The sequence below is a fragment of the Pinus tabuliformis genome, chromosome Q, assembly GCF_031772625.1.
Source record: "Pinus tabuliformis cultivar Carrire ecotype Pingquan chromosome Q, CPIR1, whole genome shotgun sequence".
Classification (NCBI taxonomy): Eukaryota; Viridiplantae; Streptophyta; class Pinopsida; order Pinales; family Pinaceae; genus Pinus; species Pinus tabuliformis.
Window position 1 is genome coordinate 1,159,011,739 of NC_142296.1, and position 5,951 is coordinate 1,159,017,689.

Here is a 5,951-nt window from a genome sequence, read left to right on the forward strand (position 1 = left end):
TGTGAAGTCAGTGAAGATAATGAAGACAATGAGACCTTCAATGAAGACAATCAAGTTAAACAGTGAAGACAATGAAGCATTTCAAGTAATTTATATTTACACTCTTTATTAAAAACAACAGGATTGGTGTCCTTGGAGTTGGTGCTCCTAAACTCAAGGTAGGTGCCTTGGATAAGATAGGGTTAGAGCCCTAGAGGTCGGAGCCTCATCAAAAAACCAAGTTGGTTCTTGCGAATAATTATCATACTTTGTATTTATTATTTTATGCTCAATAAAATTATTCTTATATATTTCTCTAATTAAATTGTGAAGAATCTAACTGGTAATAATAAAAGTTGGAAGAAAATTAATTGATTCACCCCCCTCTCAGTATTTCCAACAATACATACAAATCATTCTGCCATAAAATATTTAATGAACAAACCTTTGACTAGCAGTAGGATAAATAGGTGGTTGCTTTTACTAAATAGGTGGTTGCTTTTACTACAGAATTCAATGTTACTATAATCGATAAGCCAGTAAAATCAAATGTAGTAGCTGATTATCTTTCCAGATTAAATAATCCTCGCGAAGTAATTCCTATAGATGACTCATTTCCTGATGAACATCTTTTTGTTGTTTCATCAAATTCTCCATGGTTTTCTGATATAACTAATTATCTTGTCACGAGAAAAACATCACCTCACATATCCACTCGAGAGAGGCATAAAATCATTAAAAAAAGTGCCTCATATTCCTGGATCCAAGGAGACCTCTTCTACATTGGACCCGACCTTATTATCCGTAGATGTGTGAGAGAAAATGAAGTGTTTGATATTTTGAAATTTGCCCATGATGAAACTTATGGGGGCCATTTTATTGACAAAAGAACAACATATAAAATTCTCGATGCTGGCTAATTTTGGCCTTCCCTATTTAGGGATGCCAAATGATACATTAAGCGTTGTGATAATATTCAGCGAATGGGCCAACCTGGTCAAGCTGATGAGATGCCTTTGTGTCCTCAAGTCATGTTAGAACCCTTTGAAAAATGGGCCATTGATTTTGTACGACCTATAGCCCCAACATCTTTAAACAAAATACATATCTTGGTTTGCACAAATTTTGTAACAAAATGGTTATAAGCTAGAGTTGTTCCTTTTGCTACTGAAATAGTTGATGTTGAATTTTTATTTAATGAAATTTTTACTCGATTTCGTGTTCCAAGGGAATTTTTTACTGGCAATGGACCTCAATTTGTTTCTAAAATGGTGAAAGGAATTATAGATCAATACAAGATTCGACATAGGAAATCGACACCCTACCACCCGCAGGCAAATGGACAGGTAGAATCTACCAATAAAGTAATCGAGTCCATTCTTACCAAAATAGTTAATATTCATAAAAAATATTGGGCAAATAGATTACCAGAAGCATTATGGGCTTACAAAACTACGTGGAGGAATAACAAGGGTCATACACCTTATGAGCTGGTGTACGAGAAGCAGGTTCGGTTGCCGATCAAATTCCATATCAAAACTTTTAGAACTACAGTCCAACTGGATTTGGATCTCTCGGAAGCACAACAACAATGTCTATTGCAATTGAATTAACTTGATGAAATCAGAAGAGATGTTGTTCAACAGACTATATCAATGCAACAACAACGTAGCAAATGGCATGACACGTTGATAAAAAAGAAGCAGTCCCAACCAGGTAACTGGGTACTCCTTTATGATTCAAAGTTTAAAATTTTTAAGGGGAAACTTGATACACGCTGGATGGGGCCGTATGAGGTAGTTAAAGTTTTTGAGAATGGAGCGGTAGAAATTAAGACCATTGATGGACGAGGAGTTGTTTTCTTGGTGAATGGGCATAGACTCAAAACATATTTCCAGCCCACCACTAAGGAATATTTCATACAACAAGTTCAACAACAACCAAATTTGAAGATGATAGGTAGTGATACCAGCCCACAGTGAGTTTTGATTTTCACTTTTCCCAATAAAGAAATAAAAAAAAGAAAAAAAGAAAAAAAACAGAAATTAATAAATCTAAAAAAAAACACATGACTATGAAAATCAGCTGACACAATCATGTAAGGGTCTGCTTGAAAACCAGCGTGCTGGCAAGCAAATCAGTTTCTAAAATAAAATGTGATGTTACTTGATTATGATAAATGGCTAATTTGTCACTGATAAGAAGCAGGTTTCCACGAGGACTACTTGTGGCAGCAAAAAAACTGGAAGAAACTAAGCCCTTACCAAGTTTAGAGCAAATAGAATGAAAAATTTTATGCAAGTAACGCAAGACTCCCACTGCAGTTAATTCATTCAGGATACAACATTATTTGATAGAGACATTTATTGCCTAAGGTAAATACTCTACTTTTCTTCTTATTCCTTTTTCTCAATCTTCCCTCTATTTCTTCTTTTATTTCCCTGATTGAATGCCCCTCCTATTATTCATAGAATTTCATGTCTCGATTTCTATTCTTCCCTCTTACCCTTGAAAATTGTTTCCCTTATTCCCTTTTCCTATATCCCCCTCAATCAATTTACCTTATTATGAGTATCCCTTATGATTTTCCTTCCTTTTCTTTACAAATTCCCCTGTCCCACTTCTTTTTTCCCTCGTATATTTTTCAAGACCTGATAATTCTTGAAAGCCTTATCTGTTCAGATCTAGAAACATGGTGACACTTGAACTTGGCGATAAAGAACTCCTTAAACTTTGCAATCAATTTGTATGCAATCCAGCCTGCCTTTAAACAAAGGCAATTTGATTGGTAATTTTAGAACATAAATCGTTTTATTTCAAGTACATGAACCCTCTTGTGTAGTACAGGAATCATAGTGTAGGAATCCCAGTGTTTTAGTGCAGGAATCCATTAATCTAGTACAAGAAGCCTTGTTCGGTACAAGAATCCTGTTGCAGTGTGGGAATTTTATTATGATATTAAAAAAACATCAAAATTGGTCGTAAATTGAGTTTTAATTTTTTTGTTTCTTTAAAGAAATATGATGGCCGTATGTGAAAACAATGGCCTTTGTATCTATGTTTGTGTAAATGACATTATTGTTTCAGCCTGAAAATGGATGATTAATTAAAGTGCAAGAATTAATATACGCCTAGGAAACCTTATTGTAACAAGCGCTACCATTTCCAATAAATTTCATGATGAGGAACATGTGCATGTATGAAGGCCGTTTCACTCCTTTCTATTTAATTGATCTTAACTCCACCATGTTTGATTTGTCCATCGATTCCTTGAAAGCATAACCGCTACAATCGTCACTCCCAATCATCATTACTCACCTGTCTTGGATATTGTGCTGAATCTATTGCTCTCCTAACTGGATTTTTGTATTGTCTTCCAATTGATGATGTAAGTCCGGATGGGATGTTGTCAGATCTTGAATTGAAAGATGAATGCATGCAATTTGAATTATCATTCGATATAGGGATCGTGTGGCATCAAGAATAGCCAGTCCTGCACTTCCCGAGCATTGAAGATTATATGCCGTGAGGAATTTCTCTAGTATTCTTCATTAAAGTTTTGAATAGGTTGGGGGACTATAGATAGTGAAAGTCTTTTGAATTTCATGGCACCGGTTCGAATGGAGCCTTGGTCTATCAAAGAGTTGGACGGAATGATGGAATATGAAGGCAACTTAGCTATGTTGCAGGAAACCGATTTTCTCTCCTTTCTATACAAATTTGATGGATACGATTTTTCCATTGCTTAAGAATTTGCACAAAGCTTTGATGGAAAAACAACCACTATGGCTCTATGCAATTCCAAGTAACAGAACAATCTATCTCACAGGGTACCGAGCTACCAACTATAGGGGAAAAGTGGTTTAAGAAAGGCGAGATAGAGAAGGCTGCATGGCGCAAATTCTTGACAGACGTTGACTGCACGGTGATTGGAATACTTGTGTGAAGAGAAGTGAAATGATCTAAAAGTGGCGACACTTGCTATATATCTTACAAAAATTTCTTACCTGCAAGGGGATGTATTGTTTAACCTACCTATACCACATCCGACTACTAATGCATTTCGAATCCAACAAGTTAATTAACTTTCCTTACTTTTTGTTAAAAAGTTTAGATAAGATGTCTAAGAGTGTACAAAAGAGTTGAAAGGATCAAATAGGTTTTAAGCTTTGTCACTATGGGTTGATTAAAATTTTGATTAAGGAGGAGTTAGAGAATAGGGGAAGTACTTGGAAAGGGTTTTTAAAATCATACCGGAGTAAGAGAACTATGAAAATTGCTCTTGGCAAGGGCAAACAAGAGAAGGAATGTAAAGGGGATACTAAATCTAAGGATGACTAGCATCGAAAAGGGAAACAACCGCTCTCAGGGGGTGATAAAGATAAGAAACCTAAGGCCACCAAACCCCAGTCCACAAAGCAGAATACAAAAAAGAATGAGAAGGATAAGGTCAATATGCCATGACCATCTCGAAGTATTGCAAGAGGTTTACTGAAAGGTTGTCATGCTTCTACGAGAAAGAATACATCTACACTAGCGACAACATCAGAGGCTGAGGTTATCGAAGACTCAAGTCTTCTCAAAAGACTATATCTCTCATGAAAACCTTCCATTTGATACTCTTGTGGAAAATATGTCAACACATGACAACCTCTCCCTTATGACAGGTGTAGAAAAGTTGGATATTTCAGTTTTTATCCCGAGATATAAAGAGGATGAGGATGATGTCCCTTTAGAATCTTTGATGAATAGAGTTAAGAATCAGAAAGTGACACATGGAAAGGAGGCTAAGCAGAGGATAATGAAGGAACAAACAAAGGAGAAACATGAGGACGATGTTCCTTTGGTATCTATGAGGCCAAAGATTAAGAAACATAAAGTGACTCATGGGAAAAAGGATGAACAAACTCAGGTGCAGAAGAAGGAAGAACAATATGAGGACGATTTTCCCCATAGATCGGTAGCAGAGGAAATAACAACAAAATAAGAGGATAAAGGAAGGGAAGAAGTGAAGGACTCTGCCTTGGGAAGAAGATGAGTCAAACTCATAAATTAAAACAACAAGTTTATGAGTTTGAAGTTTTAAACAGGTATATATAGGACCAAAACACAATGTTAATGAACAAAAATGGAGAACTGTCAGTGACAGTGACTGCACTGAAGAGACAGGTAAGGAAGTGGAAGTTTCACGCGGCCCACCTAAGGGTTCATATTCGGAAGTTGGTCAAGTGCATAAGGAAGGTTCGAGTGAAGAAAGTGAAAGCAGAAGGTTTGGGGATTAATATTCAAATTCAGAAATAAGGAGGAGGATTTGCACTTTTTTTTGCAGAGGTTAGTAGTTGTGTGAGGACACACAACAAGATGAGGTTGGGGGATGTTGGTCGTTGAAATTGTCCTATTTTTACCCTGAATTACCTTACCCTAACCACTGTTTCACAACCTGGACAAGATCTCTCTACATGCATTTTTGGTTCCTTTTAATGAATTTTTGGAAAATGGATATGTATGCTTATCTTGATTAAAAAGGTTAAATATGTTTATATTTTTTTCATGTAACTTATTACTTACATTACCTTATGGCTTGGCAATTAATAATCATTAATCGAAGTCAAAGTGGTTTGGTACATGATCCCGATATTCCTGTACTCAATTCGGTTCCTGCACCATATTCGGATGACTGGCCGATTCGAAGAAGATTAGCTCCAAGTTCATTGTCATTGTTAAGGGAAATGGCTTGCACCTGCCGTTGAAGACTTGCTCTCATTGTCCTGTAAAGGGTTTGGGGCATTAGAAGGTTTCCAAAGATGGGGGTCGACCACCATTTTTTGCATATTTCTGTTAACTATTCGATATGACCGAGAGCCGATGTAAATTGTATAAGTTAATGTTCTGTCACAATGCAGGGTAGTGATACTATGAGAATTTTGGCTTTTGTATTGCCACAACCCTTTGGGGGCTAGATCCGTCACTCT